The sequence below is a fragment of the Phasianus colchicus genome, chromosome 8, assembly GCF_987193195.1.
Source record: "Phasianus colchicus chromosome 8, bPhaCol1.hap1.1, whole genome shotgun sequence".
In the NCBI taxonomy this organism is placed as follows: Eukaryota; Metazoa; Chordata; class Aves; order Galliformes; family Phasianidae; genus Phasianus; species Phasianus colchicus.
Genome location: NC_143443.1, coordinates 35,579,033 through 35,598,010, shown reverse-complemented (window position 1 = coordinate 35,598,010; position 18,978 = coordinate 35,579,033).

Here is an 18,978-nt window from a genome sequence, read left to right as displayed (position 1 = left end):
AGAGTAGGTCTGTAAGAAGCACGAGAGCTGCAGTGTTTGAAATCAGCGCAGGTGAGTCGTGTGGCTGAGCAGCTCTGCTACCAAGGTTATGGAGCATGCAATAAGCTTTCCAAACATGAGTGCCAGTTTCTTAGCATTTTTACTTGTATCGCTTCATTTGTATTGCTTTACACTATATGAGCTTGGACTCCAAGGAAAGAAGCCTCAAAATCCAAATTTCATAAACCTTCTTAAAATATTTTGTGGATTTAAACGCATACCTAGGTCCATAATATGGCCAGGTTTGTGGGAAGACTTTTTGAGTTGCAAGGAGCTCTACAAGGGAACAAAAACAAACAAACAACTGCACACTAATTTAAGAAGGTTTTTTCCTACCAATCTTCAACACCATGGCTAGTTAAGTACAAATGCAGTAACTACCATGAGGGCACCAGGAGAGCTGAGGGCTCCCTGGGGGGTGGTAGGGCACAGCCGAGGCCCAGGGGCCATTCCAGCACCTGGCCAGGGAGCCCCAGCTCCTGGCACAGTGCAGCCGAGGTGGGGCTGAGCCCTCCATCCTCTGGCCCAGGGCCAAGGGCAGGGTGTGGGACAGCAGGGCTCCTAGTGCCCATGAGGCCCTGACAGACCCCATCAATCGCAGGGACTTTGAGCTGTAGAACCATTAAGGTCAGAAAAGGATAATCAATCCCAACCCATCCCCACCACATCCACTGAACCATGTCCCTCAGCAAGGCATCCCCATGGCTCCTGAGAACACTGTGCACTCCTCAGACGCAGCACCTCACTGCACACACACTGCCCTCACCAAGGCACACTGGTGTAATTCATAAATATTTCCAACTGAGGAAGTAGAGAACAATTGCATCATTAACTATGAAAAGTGCGATGAAACAGAGGAAAACATTCTGACTCCCTTAATAGAAGTGAAGAGGAAGGTGCAGATACAGAAATATTCTTCACATTTTACTTGCAAGAGGTTACATTGGTGCTGAGGCTACCATTGCTGTTAAGGGTGCAGAGGGTGTTGAAGTGGACATGCAGTACCTCCCCACAGTGCATCTCCGATGTCAGCACATCAAGGTGTACCTCAGTGCCTGCGCTCAGATCCCCGTATCTCAAAGTGCCATTTGCAGCTGTTTGGTTTTCACCTCCCAGGTGAGCAGTGACTCTTCAAAGGCACGCAGCTTCTGGGCACGGGCAGGGCTGAAACATGTCCCAGCACTTCTGAGGCCTAGCCCCGGGAGTTGAATCGATTCTGCCTCTGGGTGAGGCAAGATCTCTGCCTTAACATTCCCACACTTGGGCCGCAATCTGTATTTAAAGCATTAGGTTGTGACTCTGCACAGCTGCAGAGTTTTAGCACTCGAATTGCAGCTGACAGACACTGGGGCTGTTAATGGTTCAGCAAGGATGTGCCACGTCTGACCCTGGGGTGGCACAGGGTGCAGTGCCCGCTCGGGGCTGTGTGCACCAGGACTGCGTGCACTGCAGAGCCCGTGGGCCAGGACTGGCTGGGGGTGCAACGTGCAGGGATGCAGGTGTTACATCTGGAGTTTGTATGGCGACTGGTGCAGCTGCCACACGTGGTGGCTGTGATGTTGCTTTGGACCCCATTCGCCCGGGCAGCCACCTCCTGCAGGTGAAAATCCCTGCAGGCTACGGCAGGGCTGCCCCTCGCCGAGCACCAGGCCGTGCGGTGTCTGCAAGCCACCAGCGACTCACGGCTGTCCCGAGTGGGTTCCAGCAGTTTGTCGCTGGGATCAATTCTTCCCACCACCAAAACGCAGCGGCACCGCCCGCCGCTATCCGGGGCTCGGTGCTGAACGCGTGGCCCGGCTCGGCCCGCACGACACGGCTCGGCACGGCTCGGCTCGACTCGACTCGGCACGGCTCGACTCGGCACGGCTCGGCTTGACTCGGCACGGCTCGGCTTGACTCGGCACGGCTCGGCTCGGCAGAGGCGGCACAGCGCGGCCTTCCTCCGCTCCTTCTCACCGGCACCACGTGCCTGCCCAGTTGGTTCCCGATCACGTACCGGTCCCTCTCGCTTGGATTCTCTGTGACCCTGTATGAACACCTTCAGCTCCCACAGCTTCACGTGACACACAACACGGTCTGCTCCGTCTCTTTCCCTGGCCCGAAGTGCCCGCGATGACGCAGTTATTGCCGTTCATTGTCCTACTGCACCTTTTGGGATGTCTGCCCAGTAACCACGACGAGCATTCAGGCTACAGCACTGCAGAAAAGCTGTCAGTAACCCCCTGGCATTCGATATCTGTAACTGATCCACAATTCGCCCATTGTGCCACATGTCCGTGTCTTACTGAGTCTGGCCGCGCCCCGATGCAGCAGGACAGCACTCACTGTGCTGCTGTGTATCGCCGGGGAGGAAGCTGTGTTTGAAGAACCCTTCCCATCGTCCGTCGGTGACGTTACTGCCAGGACCTTGTTGAGGCACCCCCAGCACCAGGACGTTCTGTGACCTTGGCAGCTAGCTGGTGCTGGAAAGGGGTCGGGTGATGGAGTGATGTTCTTCTTCCCTTTTTTTAAGTGTCTTTCTGGCAAAACATTCCCTGGTTGGCACTGCCAGAGTTACTGGGGCACTGGTTTGGCCGCGGTACAGGCAGCCCTTACTGTGCTCTGGATCTGAAGCACCGGGTGCAGTTGCAGTGCAGCTGTGAGCGCGTTTCCTGGAGCCTGCTGTGAGCCGCCAGGCTGCGGACAGATAACGTCCCTCACTTCTGCCATCACACTGCTATTTCTTTCCTATCAGGCACTCCACAACTGTTCTCAGAGCAGAGAACAGCAGAGTTAATGCAGTCATCAATTTCTGCTGGCTTCTTAATTTCTAACAGACTCTGCAACATTAGAGCACATCTCCAAATGAAACTCAGTTGAATTCCTACAGTAAATGAGGTGCAACTCTACTCGAAGAGTTTTTGGTCCTTTGTCCTTTTGGTGTTTGTCACTCACCACATAAAGAGTAACACAGCATTTGTTCTTTCTAAACTTAACACAAATGTAACAGAAACTATTAAAAAAATAATATATTTTTTTTTAATTGCAATTTCTGCTTTTAACCTTTTTGCATAAAAAAGAATTTCTTATTCCATCTTCCAACTCTATGTTTCTCATATTTGTTCTCTTCTTACTGATCTTTCCCGTGTGAGTATTCAGCTCTGGAGAGATCCAGCCGTGCTATTCCACCACTGAAGGCCGCCCAGATATTTGCTTCTGTTCAGCTAATGAGCCGCCAGGATTGCAAGCACTGGAGAAACCCCAAAACCTGGGTGGCCTGGCCCACAGGGAGCAGAGGAATCGTCTTGGGCTGCTCGCTCCAAAAGTAATGCCTCCTATTTATTTCCATGGAAACAACAACAGATACACAGAACACAATGACATTATTTGATAGAGCAAATCCTCAGCTACAAAACACTATCTTTTAACACTGTCACCACCGTTAGCTATGTCTTTTTGCTGACAATGAGCAAGAGCCTCCATGCAGTTGCTCAGACCTATCTGACCCACTGTCACCACTGCTGAAACGCACCACCCCCCGCCTCGCTGCGCTCACATCCACTGCTTGCTCCCCATGAACGTTCAGCAAGTGTCGAGGGATGTCAGTGGGTGCCATTCTTCCCAAGTGGAGGAATTCAGTAACACACCTTTGCTTTCTACACACCTCCATGTCACACATTCTGTCAGATTGCCCCTCTGCTGCCATCGGTCACACAGCAACAACATGGAATTGGTGGGAAGCTTCAATCTCTGCTGCTCACAGCCAGCATCCGCCTCTGGTGTTATGGGCCAACATAATAGAAGGCATTACTTTTGGTGCAACCCTCGTAAAATATACAACACCGTTAATATACAAGTAAAAAAAAAAATTAAAATTAAATTGTTTTGATAAAAACCTTAAAAAAAAAAAAAAAAGAAAGAGGAAGAAGAACATCAAAGTAGTGGGATATGAGACCTTGACTTTGTGAAACCAACACACCAGTCTGGTTCGATGGCAGCGGCTGCCATTCTTAGTGACCCTCAAGGTGCTCATCAGAGAATTGTGATGAAATTCTACTCTTCCTGGACCTCATCCTTGGCAGTAATTGTTCCAAATGTGCGTGCAGCCAGAAAGCACTGATGTGAATAAGGTGTGATTGTGAAGCGAAGGGTATTTCTCTCTGCTTAGAGAGGTCTTATAATGGTCCAGTAAAGGGCTGTGATCAGATTTCTGAGCCCCATATGTTCCACCTGAAAATATGCGGGCCACGTATTTATATCAGCTGAAAACGGTGTCACAAACAGAAATGGACGAGCTTTTTTGCAGTCACAGAATCACAGAATGGCCAGGGTTGGAAGGGACCTCAAGGATCATGAATCTCCAACCCCTTGCCACCAACCTCCTCATTTAATGCTAGACCAGGCTGCCCAGGGCCCCATCCAACCTGGCCTTGAACACTTCCAGGGAACGGGGCATCCACAGCCTCTCTGGGCAGCTGTTCCAGCACCTCACCACTCTCTCTGTAATCTTGAAACCTTTTCTCAACTCCCGTCCCAGAACGGAAAGCACGGCCGCGTACCGTCGGCTGCTCAGAGCCCTGCGCTTAGCAGCGTGCCAGCGCGCACAGCCACCGCACGGCCCGAGCAGCACCGCCGGGCGCTGCTCCCCGCGCCGCTGTCAGCCCGCACGGCTGAATCGCGCGCTGCCGTCCGGTGCCGCAGGGCGATGATGGCTGCGCGCCCCGCAGGGAAGAGCGGCTGCCTTTAAGTCACGGGAGGGTTGGCCGCCCTGCCGGCCGCGCTGCGCCGCGGGTTGGACGCGTCTGCCCTAAAGCACCGCATGAACTCCGCGACTCTGTTTCCCGTCTCCGGGTGAAACGCCCCGACGGCCACCCACTGCTGCTCCCGCAGAAGAACGGAGCGGCCGCTTGCCGCGCGGCCTCGTGCCTTCAAGGCTGTGCCGACGGGATGACAGCGCCCCAGGAAATCACGAGAGGCATTCCCGGCGTCGTTCAGCACTAAGGCAGGAAGCGGCGTTCCGAGCGGCAGGAACTGGGAAAGGTTATCCTGGAGCACTGCGAGCTGCAGCACCATCTGTTTATTTAGCCAGAATGTGACTCGTGTGGTGATTTCCCCCCTGCTTCAACAAATGCAGCAGCTGCCGTGCAGCCCAGGTTTGCAGGAACGCAGCGGGGCTGCAGACTGGCGCTGGAGGCAGAGCCGTGCCGCCCGCTTCCCGCGGGCTGAGCGCTGCGCTCATCCACCGCTGGGTGCTCGCGGGATGGAAATGACCCCAGAGCTGCCGCACGCGATGCCCGAGCTGTCCGACTCCGTCCTCGTGACTCAAAAGGGAACCCTGGATTCTTTTTGCCATCTCTGTGAGGCAGCGCATGAAAACAGTGTCCCCGTCTCTAAGACTTTTCATTGACACATTGAGGAATTATGTGAGGGCCATTGTAGTGAAAGTGCAAGCACACCCGGCTCTCCAGAGGCACACACGCGTACTGTGCCAGAGCACGCTGTGCACCCAAAGCAGCTGCAGGCAGTGCTGGAGCCGATGGGCGCAGGGCAGCCATGGCTGCTGCTGCTGGGAGCTGTGCAGGGCCCCCACCCTGAGCACACGGAGCGCAGCTCAGCTTTCATGTTCTTCATTTTCAGTCACTCTGCTGAGATCACTCAGAGTTCATTACAGCAATTTGATTTATGTCTATTATTCTGCTGGTGATCCTCAGGGCTTGTTTTCTCATTGCTAAAGGCTGATCTCTATTGTTAAATGGCTTCAGAGATGCACAGGAAGGTGTGATGTGAAGGCTTTTAGAAATACATGGAACAGATCACAGCAAGATACCAACAGCCCCCAACTGATGGCTCTCTGGTGTGCCTCCCAGCACAGTAACATCACGAGACAGCTGTGAACTGCCACTTCCTCCTGCTCCTTTTTTAATATGTGCACACACACAATAGATATAAAAATTGACTTCACACATACATATATTTGCCTCATTTCTTCAAAACCTCACTCTCTACAAAGGAAAACCATCCAATAAAGTGGATTTCTGAGAGCAGCCTCGGTCAGAGCTGAGAACAGCCGTTCCCCTGAAGGAGCACAGCAGTGGGCAGCGCTCATTTGTCCTGCTCAGAGGAAGGAAGACGGCAGCGTCCCAGAATGTATTTCCTACATCTTTATGGAAAACAAGGGACTTTCGGAAAGCTTACTTTGTTAATGGATATTACCAAAGTAATGAGTACATGAGTAATGGATAGCTAATGCCTCATCTTTTTTTTTAACAGTCAAAAGTTGAGCACCTCCAGCCAATTCTGCTGAAACAGGAGAAAAAGAGTGATCCACAGCACCACGGCATCAGTGTGGAGAAAAGCAGTAAGGGAAAGCACGGCTTGTTGAGTTTAAATGCACCCAAAAAGTAGGGAATGCAATCACACAGACTTTTTGAAAAGCTGTGTTTGCCATATTGCCCGTTTATACCTACTGGGACAAACGATTTCCTAAGAACAAAGAAAAAAACAGAACAAAACAGAAAATTGGAAGGGGAGGGGAAAGGGGGGTGAGGGTGAGCAGCATATGGCATGCTATGAGAATTAATGACTTATCTTGAGCAGTTTCATAATGAAAACCAAAACACCCTCAATCCAGAAGGCCAGCAATCCTGAGCCTGAGGATTCCCCATCCTCTGGTCTCCATGAACCACCGTGCCCTTCTGCTCCACGTCTCAGCACCTCTGTGCCCTGTGCTGCACACCTGTGCTGGGCTGCTGCTGTGGGCTGTGCACCGGGCAGACACAGCTTGCTGCATTACCTGGGGAGAGCATCCCAGCAGGGCTGCACAGGGAAACAACTACTGTGTCATTTGTGCCACAGAGTGTTCCCCAGAACTTTCAGGCAAGGACTGTGATGCAATTGGGGTGTGTGCATGAATCATAGGATCATAGAATGGCTTGGGTTCGAAGGGACCTCAAGGATCGTGAACCTCCAACCCTTCTGCCACCAACCTCCACATTTAACACCAGCCCAGGCTGCCCAGGGCCCCATCCAATCTGGCCTTGAACACTGCCAGGGATGGATGGGGCATCCACAGCCTCTCTGGACAGCTGTTCCAGCACCTCACCACTGTCATAGTAAAGAATTTCCCCTGACATCCAACCTAAATCTTCCCTCCTTTAACTTAAAGCCATTTCCCTTTGTCCTGCTGTTCTCTACCCTTTCAAAGAGATGACTCCCCTCCAGCCCTGCTGCCAGGCTCCTGACACCCCATGCCTGAGACAACTCCCAGCACCTGACACCAGGCACTTCTCTTTTACGCATCACATAGTGTTTGTGCCCTTTTCACTTCATACCACAACTCTGGGATGGAGAAGGCTTTGAGGAACAGAGCATGTTGGAACTGAACCCCACACAGTGTGAATATCATTTGAGCAGAAAGTCTGTTCCCTAATCACCTAATGGTTAAAAAAAAAAAAAAAAAAAAGATGAATATGGTGTCTGTTCTCACAGGACTGCTGATATTTTTATGGGATGTGCATTATAACAAAAATTCCCTAGACTTCAGCTTAATCTAGAAAACTCATTAAATAGGTTCAATCCACTATGGACTTCTATATAGAAATGTTTCTGCTAAACGTGTACCATATTTCTCCACCGTCTTTGCCCAAGTGTTTTTGCTCTGTACCATATTTTACAGTGCAGTCCCGGACAAGCTAACGAGAAGGCTCAGACCTGATGTAGGCTTCAAAGACCTTCGTGCTTTACTATGTGGGAAGATGGGAGGAGAGGGGTCAGACTTCTAAATTACTTCACCACGGAAGATGAGTTCAGCATGAAAAGGAAACCAGGACTGACTCCAGAAGTGCTCATTACTGCCTCATTGTAACTGGTTGAGTTTCCAGGCTTTTATCTGAAGTGTTGCAATAGACCAAGGAAGTGCTGACGCTGAGAGCCTGTGGTGAATCACCAGCACTGGGCAACCCTGCTGTGCAGCCACTGCAGTGCTGTGGCCGTCACTGCAGGAGAGCTGAATGAGGGCCCTGTACTGCTGACAGCCCCGGGGAGCAGGGGGACAGGGGGGCTCAGTGCTGCATTCTGCACTGCATTCCATTGGGTCTTGCTCACTTTGATGTTACTGCGTCCCGCATGGATGCTAAAGGAAGAAAATGCCTCATATCATGCATTCTTACACTAAAAAGCAAAAGAAATGACAGCTGCAAATTCCATCATTAACTGCAGTTAAGCACCAGCAGGGAGCTAACAGAGATCCAGGAGTGACATCTCTTGGGAAGGTGTTGTGATTCTCCTGTTCTTAACACTGCACTTCTTTCCCATGGCATTGCACACAGTGTGGTTCAGTTAACAGAGGTGTGTTTGTCTTGGTGATGTTTTCAGGCTGTACCTCAAGTACTAGAAATACTCAAATACTGTAAGAAGCAGTAAGTTCTTCAGGATTACACCTATGCAGAATTTTTCTGTAGGAAAATAAAACTGTCCGGCAAGGCAAGCCGTGCCTCGTGTGAAATGACTCCAGGACTCTGCACTCCTTGGACCCACGTGTGTTTAAAAATAAAGGGTTTGGTTCACGGGCTCCGCACCGCCCGCAAAAGCCGAGCACAGCCCTGCGTGGTTGGGAAGGGAGAAGGGAAGGGAGAGCAGCACTGCTCGGGGTGCAATGGGGGAAGAGCAGAGGCTGAGGCTCCTCCTTCCAACCGGGTAATGGAAAAACGGTGTCAGAATTCCAACGCCCGGATAAATACGCACCCTCCTGACCTCATCCAGAGACAGAGAAAAAAAGCAAGCCCTGCACACTGCTGAGGGAGGACAGCACCGTTTGCGGCTAATGAGCTGAATGCTGCTAACAGCACGGGGCTGGGCAGCTGCTGGGAAGCGAGGGCGTGCACGAAGGCTTTGCCGCACGCGGACGAAGGATGCGGGCGCTGCCGGCACAGCCCCGCGTGGGGCCGAGAGCCGCCTGGCAGCGCTGAGAGCGGCCCGGGGAGGTGAGGAGGTTCCCCAGCACGGAGCTCACCCAGCCGCGCTCCGAGCAGCGCTGCGAGGCAGCCCCGACGATCCTCCCAGCGAGGTTACAGAGCTGCGCGCTGCCGGGGCCGGGGAGCTCAGCAATGCGGTGGGGATCGCTTGAAAAAAAAATAAATAACTGCAGCGATCTCGACAGCAAATGTCAATGAACTGTTCAGGTTCACTTGTATCACTTTATTCCAAGACCCACAGCTCAGCGCTGTGCCCAAGATGAGCTGTTTGTACAAGGCGCCGTGCGGACAAAGGATCGCCTCAACCGGCATCCGGCAGTGTTTGCTCTGATGCTGACTGCTTCGTTAGTCACAGCGCCGGCCTCGTTACTCCCCGTTCGCACACACGCACACCCCGCGGGCTCTGTTCACACAGCGCCCATGTTCTGTGCCAAGCAAACGTGTGCACAGCCAGGAGCGCCGTGTTATCTCTCTGCACAACATTTCAGGTTTCTCCAACCAAAAGAGAACCCGGTCACAGAGAGCCACTATACCTCCTGATTTCAAGGGCCCATCAAACTCCACAGGAGGCAGTTCTGGAGCTGACCCAAATTCTGAGCTCTTGTTCTAAACACTAAAGCTTTTAAGGTGGTTAGCAGCCCTGCCTCACGGGCTGACCTTTGTTCAATACCTGCATTTGCATCGGGCATCACCCAACTGTTGTGCTAGCAGACCGAGTGGCTGCCAGTGCTCCCACAGCACAGCAGGGCTCCAGGTGAGCGTGTGGCTGCAGGCAGCCGGGCTGTGCCTACACTGTGTGTTCATAGCCAGGGCTTGTCATCACTGTGTGCGTGCAGCCAGGCTGGGCTCTCACCATGTGCCCGTACCCCAGCTAAGCCCTGCTGTGCACATGATGATGGGAGACCTCCAAGCTGCAGGATCGTTGTCACAGAGCAGCACAGCAGCCCCACTGTTGCCATTTATGGTGGCTTGAGGCAGAGCAGCTGCTCATGTGCCTTTAGCACCTTCATCTATCAAGTGCAACGCAATGTTTTTTTCCACAGACATTCTATTCCAGCAACTTGGCCTTGATTTTCAGCTTAAGTATTTGCATATTGACGTTCCAGGGTGAGGAATTAGTTTGTGCACTTCTGGTGCATTTACACTGCATCTCTGCAAAACCCTGCAGACACTTGGTTCTCAGGAGATCTGACTGCCATCAGAAGGTGGCTGCGCTCTGGGAGGCTGCGAGTGCTCACTTTCTGCAGAACCACACCAAATTTCACTTGGAGCTCCAAACCAGAGTGTTGGCCTTGCTCCAGAGACTGCGAGAAGGAAATACTCCTTGGAAGCAGAAGGCCATGTGCTGGAGCACACTGCCCTGGCACCCCCTGTGTTAGACCACACTTCACAGCCCTGTCCCACATCAGGACCACATTTCTGTGCCCAAACTGAGTGCTGGGACAAGAGCTGTACCCCACACCACCAGCTCTCCTGCCCGCTGTTCTGCTGGCTCTGCCCTGCTGTGCTCCCTGCTCGCTGCCTCCAGGGGCTCCCTGCAGATGGGTCTCCTTCCCGCTGTTCCTCAGTCAGCACCTGGGTTGGCTCCTGCTTTGCCACTCTGGTCCTACAGCACTGCTGTGTGACGCCCCAGGGAAGCCCTCCAGAGGGCCCATGGGATGGCAGTGCTGCCCCAGCAGAACCCACACACAGCACATCCCTTTGTCATTTGATTTTTGGGCTCCTTCAGCAGCACTGAAGCTGGCTGCTGGGCAGGCACATGGCATGTGTCAGCTACGTGCTTTGTACTGAAACTGCCCATAGAGACATAAGGGCATGTGCCAAAGGGAGAACACCTCTCTTACTGAGCCTGAAGTCCTCTAAGAGTTAACTTTTCTTTCTCTGTCTCTCCCACTATGGAGCACGTTTATAAAACAGTGTAAACCTACCCTGCCCAGAAGCAGGCACAGTCGCTGGGAATCACAGTGTCAGCGAGACAAGCCCTGAAGCAAGGCGGGCGATCCTTATTCATGCATACAATCTGGCCAAGAACATGCAATAAAAGCTAAATATAGCGGTTTGGTGAGGTATGAGTGCAACAGCATCTCTCTGCCAACAGGATTTTCCACCTCGGACTACTTCAAATACCACATCGGCAATAAAACTGACAGCTATAAAGCCTTGCAAATAGCTTCTAAAAGTTTGTTCTGTCTCAACAGGAGAGCTCTGCGCAGTGCCGGCTGCAAGGCAGGAGCCGGGCAGCACAGGAGTTCCTGCAGCCTGGAGGAGCTGCAGCCGCCCTCCCTCTGCCCTGGGATGTGCACAGCCGGGCGGGGCACGAACCGAGCCGCCCTGAAGCTCAGGCAGGGACTGCCCCCAAATGCCTCCCTGCTCCCACTGCCTCCCAAGGAGCTACCAGAAGATGTGCTGCACTGTGAGCTCCTTTGCAGTTCCATTCCTTTACGAAGCGTTGCCCGCTGCCCTTCTTGCAGCTGAAACCATTTCCATTTTTAAAGGAACGCCTGCAGTATTTTTCTGTCTAGGCAGCTGTCAGAAGATAGATAACCAGATGAAAACATCCATGAGTCTGTTTTCAATTTTTCCTGCTTTTAATTTTAGGAATCCTATCAGAGAACAGTATTCAGCACCTCACATGGAGGATCTTCAAGAAGCGGTGGGCTGCTCCCCAGGCATCAGTGTTACACTGGGAGAACTCACCGCATTACTGTGGGCACTGCAGGGAAGCAGTGGATTAGATCAGGATGTGATTAAGTGCAAAGTGCCTTTTTCTAAACTGAGTATTCAAAAGAACATGCTTCCCTAAATTGTGAATGTAGGAAACTGTAACTGGCAGCACTCAGAGGCGCTGATTTCCAGTCCCACAGCCAATGTGACTGCACGTCTCCCTGGCAGTGTCGGCACAGGAGCTGTGTGAAGCTCAGTACCTGTGGCACTGTGGGCCCATGATGGAAACTGAAGAAGAAACAGCGGAAGGGCATCTGCTATTTTATTTATTGTGACAGGTGTGACTTTCTGGCCTCATTATAAATAATTGAGTTGTTTGAAAGCAAGGAAAAGATGTGAGATAGAGACCACCTGCTGGCTCTCATTCTCCTCTTCCATAAGCCTGTTAAAAGCAGTAATAGTCCCATTAAAACTGAGAGATTTGTATCAGTGTAAGAACTGCGTGAGCAGTGAGAGAATTGGCTGCCTTGGGTATAAATTCACAAAAGTCATTTGAAAGCTCTCTGGGAACATAATTAGAAACATGAAGTCCTGGGATGCCTTCCCTCCTTCCTTGGAAATCCAAAACTGCTTTTAAGAGCTGCTGTCAGCTTGAAAAGCGGTTATTAAAACAGAAAGAACTGCAGTTGTTTGGGAAACAATACATCCTGGTGAGCTGCTCTGAAATCTCTATGGTTTGGGCTTTTTTACTTAAAAAATAAAATAAAATAAAATAAAATCCTGAGCATAACCACTGGGAAAAGACCCATTTAGTCCATAGGCAACAAGAAGCAGGCTGGTGTTAGAACATAAAGAGATGTCAAAAGAGTGAAATCAAAGCAGCTCTTCAATCCCTCTCACGACAAATTCATTCAAAGCCAAAGCTGCTTTTGCTTTTTCTGCAGCAGTGGTAACTACAGAGCATTCGAACAGGGGATGCTTCCGACATTCACTCAGTGCCTTTAAGCACTGCCTAAACCTAAGACTGCATGGAACAACAGCCTGACAAGACCTCGTTCCCATCACCTTATCCAGGGACAATAAACCAAGTGCAGAGAGGAAGCCCAATTCAGTCCAAACCTTGGGTGCAGAGCTTTGGTAGGTGATATTTCCCTTTGGGAAGAGCAGTGAGGAGCGCGGCGTTGTGCCCAGCCCAGCAGCAGGGACTGCTTCTCTCGGCATCTGAAGGGTCCTTCCCTGCTCCAGTGCTCAGACTGCTGCCCCTTGGAGCTTCCTGTAGGGCTGACACCTCTCATCTGTGCTACTGAGTGATAAAAAGGGTTGGTTGCACTTACAAATCCTGGGGCATAAACCGCTGGCCCAGAGGTCTGCTCTAAATACTCCATAGTTGGCATTGACCCATTCGAGTGGGTGAACCAGCAAACAGAAGTTTTAAAAATGAGTGTAATATTTCCAAGTGTCTGATAACACACGATGCATCCCAGGGCTGTGCAGGAGCACCATCAGCACCAACACTGAGCAGCTCTGTGCCTCTTCCCGAGACGCACGAAATGTCAAGCTGTCCTTTGCTGGGAAGAGAACAGGTTGTGCTGTATTAGGAAATCAGCAATGAATGATGGAGATTTTCCTCTCCTTGGTCCAACAAAATGCCAAGAGCCTGACCAGCTCACATAGCACACGGGTGGAGGCCAAGTGGAGGCCAAAATGGCCCCAGATGATGGGGGGCTGTGGGACGCAGGGCTGGGACTCCACGCCTGCAGCCTCGGCTGCCAGCAGGACAAGGAGAGGGTGGCAGCCCTGTGATCTGGTGGCTGATAAATGGAGCAGCATAACTGGAGGAAAAAGTTACTGAGAAAGAAAAGCCAAAGGAAATAATTACTCATAACTTGGCAGCCGAGAAAGTGCCATCCAAGCCTTTGTCTCTCTGCAGAACCAGCTGTGCTCCCCAGCTCTCCCAGCCTGAGGAGCAGAGGCTCTGCACGGCGCTTTGTGCCACCCTGCACATGCAGCAGGCGCCCACTGAGTGCCTGAGCCATGCTGCCTTCAGCCTTAATGACTTCTTGAACAGCACAGATCAGTACCAGCCACCGGTTACCAGCGCAGGGAGGTCTAGAGTGTTCTTTGTGCAACCAACATCCGACTACACGTCACTGTAAAGACCAGCAAAACACCTTTAACACCTTTCCGCAGACATACACACACATCACAGAGCCTGTGGATGTCGGACCACCAACACAGCACACCTGACCCGGCGTCAGAGCAAAGCCCCCTCCAAAGCACCCTGCGTCCCCCCGGCGGCGGCGCTCCATGGCGAGGCACAGATCTCACGGCCCCATATCAACATCAGAAGTGTCTCCGCTTCAACACGGTCAGTCTTTAGTGCCAAATATTTTTAACTTCAGAGGAAGATATTTTTAGTGAAACTATAAGTGTTTTTGCTTTTCCTATAATTGAGGTGAATTAAGTGTAATTGGAAGCATCTGCTCCTACCCTGCAGCCCACGACGGCGTGGTGTTCTGCATCTCCTGGAAGGCACTCTCCTTCAACTCCCACCAGATCCAGCTAAAAATAGTTCATCTAGATCAGATTCCCTCCGGCAACTGCGCTCTGCAGCTCTCCGGATTTGCCCTTCCATGCCGAACAGCAGCTCACTGCTCCATGCCATGCCAGGGATCCTGGGACGGCGCAGTGGACAAACCCCATCTGGGGAGGTTTTTTTGGGCTGCAAGTGCTGCTCCCCAGCTCCACGTCTGCTTGTCACTTGGCAGTGCAAGCAGTGAGTGCTAGAGACCTGCAACAGCACGGCAAAGTGCGCAGTCCCTGAAAACTGCGTGTTTGTAGACAGAAAGTGTCTGTTATGAGGTCAGCAACTTCACCAAATAATAGCATTCTGACAGAGAGATCTTTCTTCATGCCACTTTGACTCCTAACTCAGAAGTTCAGTTCTCAATATGACACTGAACACTACGCTATACAAGAAGATTCATTCATTATTTTGTTTAAAATTTGTCACAATAGAACCACCACTGCTGTAACTGAGAATACACAGGCAGATGAAGAACAACCCAAGAGCATGTTGCAGTTACATCAGCACAGTCACTGGAAACACAGGAAAGTCAATTAAACCTGAAAACTAAAAAAGATATTTGAAACTGTGAAAGAAATCAGGGCATTCCCAAAGATTTCCTTGCCTGATTCCATGCCAGTGCCAGTTGTTCTGGTTTGTGAAAGGAAGGAGGCCAAACAAATTGATTTCAGAAAGTGCTCTTGAATACAAACAACTTATATGATAAAAACCCTAAATCATGAAATGACCTCAATGGCTCGATGATCTCTAGAGGTCCCTTCCAGCCCCTACACTTCTGTGAAATGCTGATGTCTACAAGGCATCTAAAGGTTGATGGCAGTCCAAATATTAGAGCCATTTTTAATCCACAGCAGGAACACAAAAGCTTTAACATCTTGTCTGTGGCACCTGACAGTGCCATCCGTGTCACTGCAACACGGCTGGGCGCTCAGGCTGTCTGTGTGTGTCTGTGTGCATGTCTGTGTGTCTGTGTTGTCTGTGTGTCTGGGTGCATGTCTGTGTGGCTGTATGCATGTCTGTGTGTGTGTCTGTGTATGTGTCTGTGTGTCCGTGTGTCTGTGTGCATGTCTGTGTGCGTGTCTGTGTGTCTGTGTTGTCTGTGTGTCTGTGTGCATGTCTGTGTGTCTGTGTGTGTCTGTGTCCGTGTGCGTGTCTGCATGTCTGGGTGCATATCTGGGTGCATATCTGGGTGCATGTCTGGGTGCGTGTCTGTGTGTCTGTGTGTCTGTATGTCTGTGCATGGGAACAGGATGCCAGCACATGGTCGGTGCTGCAATCAGCACTGAGACACTTCTTCCATGCTTCCACTCATGGGGGTCCTCCGGACTGCAGCCTCACCAGCAGGCAAACCATCACTACTCCATCGCCTGCTGGAAGAAACCTAGCGAGGATGTCGGTTCATGTCCTAGGAGTCAACTCCTAAACCTCCAGTTCAGAGGCAAAACCAGCAGTGCTGGAAGCTAACCTGTCCCTTTAAGGAAACGTCCTCCAAAAGGAGGCAAGGTTTATTGGGTTGTATGCCGTTGCACTTTTAGGCTGCTCAAAACTCTCCCAGGAATCCTTTTAATATTCCCATCAAATTGAAATACGAGTTATGTAATTATAATTAGAGCACCATACTCTCGACAGCGTTTCCTTCATTTCTTTAAGGACTGTTTACTCCCTAAGTCATACCTGGGAGAAATGTTAAAGCCAAACCTACATTTCCCCTCTCCCTCATTAAAATACAAAACAAAACGAGCAGCTAATTGCTCAAACCTTATTAAAGCCTTCTTTTTGCCATAAACCTACTGTCTTATTGGAAGATTTACCACAGGACACTTTCAAAAGTAAACATTAATGACACCCATGTGGTAAAAAAAGCCCAGAGGCGCAAAGAGACGTGGAATAGTTCTCTCTCTGGACAAGCAGGACAGCAGAAATGGTGCAAAGGCCAGGTGCCACGGCCACATTCCAGGGCACCAAACGGGCTGTGCTGGGGTGCATCCCGCCCGTGGGGGGCTGTGCTCCAGGCAGTGCATGCTGCAGCAGGCAGGCTGCCCGCGAGGTCAGCGGGGCTAAGGGGAGGGTCAGGGGAAAGCCCACCCTGCCAGGCCGGCTGGCAGCGCTGCGGTGCAGGGAAGCCATGGCCTCTGGCCTCAGCGTCCCCAACCCCAACGTTCTGAACCCAAGCCTCGGTACTGGTGTGTGCTGCTGCCTTCAGCTGCTGGGCAGCAGTACCCATCACGTAGTCCTCAGAACCGAAACCATAGACTGCTAGGAAGCACAGTTTATATACATTTTACTCTAGAGGAGCTCACTTGCTTAAGCACGTGAATTACTTTGAGGTTTTAATACAGCAATTATTGTGTACTCTCTTCACATATGTTCAGAAGTTTGTATGTACCCTTGCCAAAAGCCATAACCTTCCATCAGAACATCTCCTTGTACAGAGACCAAACCCGACCTCCATGCCACCGGCCGATATCAGCCTGCCCAGGGGCACGAGGCTCTGCTGGGAGCTGCAGCCCTGGTCCCCCTCCCTGTCTCCTGCCCTTTTCAAAGCAGAACAGCAGACAGATGTGTTCTTAACCTTTGAAAGAGGAGAAAGAGCACTGACATTTGCATTTCAAAGCTGGAACCAGCACCATCCTCAGAGAAAGGATAAAACGGAGGAGAAATATGACAATCTGGAAGATGGATGGTCTTGAAATCATGCAGTGTCAATTGAAAAGAGTATTAACGGTCTTTGCTCAAGTCAGAGTAATATTGTCTCGGGCTCAAACAGCAAGTGCCACCCAGAGGTGGCACCCAGAGGTGGCACCTGCTGCCCTATAGTGCAGCTCGGCGAGGGCAGGAGCCCAAGGCCCCGTGCTGCTGTGGGGATGCAGCCCAAAACAACAGAGCCACCGCCAGAGCCATCCTAGAGCCACAAGTGACACTGGCATTGAAACCTGACAGCATGAGAGCAGCAAGGAGCACGCAGCCGAACAAGGAGCCGCTGCTGATGGCTGCCAGATAAGGCTTAAAAAAGTTGTTTCATCTTAACTTGACCTAAATGGAATGGAAAATTACCATGACTACATTTATCTGAAATCACAAAGTGCGTTCTGATTAGACCGTGATAAAAAGGATGGTATAAATTGATCCAAAGATAAAGAAAGGGCAGGGAAAATGAGATGAGATTAAGAAATGAAGCAGACTAAAAAGGAAAGAGGAGAATAATACAGTAAGTTTCCAGAGCTATATTAAAAATAGCTGCCAAACTGGAACAGGAATGGCTCGGTGCCTCAGTTCCGGCTCCTCGGGCCGGGGCTCAGCCGCGCTGCTGGGCTCAGCACCGCCGCCCCCCGCGGGCACCAAGGGCTGCACGGCGCTCCCGCACGGCCCCGCGCCCCCGCTGTGCCGCAGCAGGCTGGCGTGGCTCCATCCCCGTTACAGCGCATGGACCGGCCGGGAGATTGAGAAAGTAGTGCGGAGCGTGGGAAAAAAAGCGAGCGGGATGATTGGACGAACCTCGCTTCCTAGAAACATTGCGTCTGCCTCTAGCAGAACCTTTGATAGCCGTGGAAACAGATATCTTCTCTGATAAAAAAATGGCCTTCAATTTCCAGGAAGTGGATAACAAAGCTGTGAAATAGTCCATTTTCTTAACTTTGTTTCCAAACCCCACGTGTGCAGCTGAGGACGCGCTGCCTGCGCAGCCCTGCGCTGCCCTGCCTCGGAAATCGCCTTCCTGGCAGCTGAGCGAAGCAGCCCTGCAGCCCCTCTTCTCTTTTTGAAACACGGGTCAGAAGTAGAGAAGTGGCTGACACAGCCTTCTTTTTTCTTTTTTTCAGCCTAATGACAACATCCAGCCTTTCTCCAGAGGAGGGAAGCAGTTCATTTATCTCACCCCTCTGATGTCAGCCGTGTTTATGTGAGCGCAGCGCTGCTGTCCCCGCTGATACCTGCACCGTGCTGCGCCAGCCCTTCCTTGGGTGGCCAAAGGGGGCTGCTAGTTTAGATAAGGCTCAGTGAAGGGAGCATTTGGGAAACTGTCTGCTCTTTCCATTTGGTATAAACTTCCTTTTCCACTCTGTTTATTTTAATAAAGACGTATGCAAATGCTTCCATCGGAATTTCCTCCAAGAAGAGCACTGCAGCACAGTGTCAGGGCCGCCCTGCCGTGCTTCCCGCTGCCTTCCCGCAGCCCCACTGGGCAAGGCCCTCACCCTGCTCCTCTGGCTGTGCTATCACTAGCAAGTCACGAATAACCCTGCGGCCGCCCCCAGCCCGTGCCAAGGCCGCAATCCCCGGCAGCGGGTGGGCTGGGGGCCGACAGCATGGTAGCAGTCCTGTCCTACCGGCTGCTGCTGCGTCCATGCCAGCCTGCTGCTGCTGCCATGGGGAGCAACTGAGATGTTAATTACAGAAGGACATTAAAGACACACTGAAACAGGAATGTCCAACCCACAGCGCTAACAAAAAGGGTTCAAAAAGTCCTAGAGCACACTCCTCCTACTTTCTTCTTGAACCCTTCAATACCATGACTCAACCACATTTTCCCCAGCATGCTGCTGTTGACAAACAAAATTGATCTTCTGATTTCTTCTTCTCTCATGACTCATAGGAAACAGGCGCTCCTTAAATAATTGTAGTTCTCAGTTCAGAAGAGCTGTTGCTCTTTCTGGCAATCAGTGCTGCTGCTGGCAGCCTCAACTGACATGGTTCTGGCAACGCTGATCCACAGCGCTCTGCCCTCCCTGGCTACGTCCC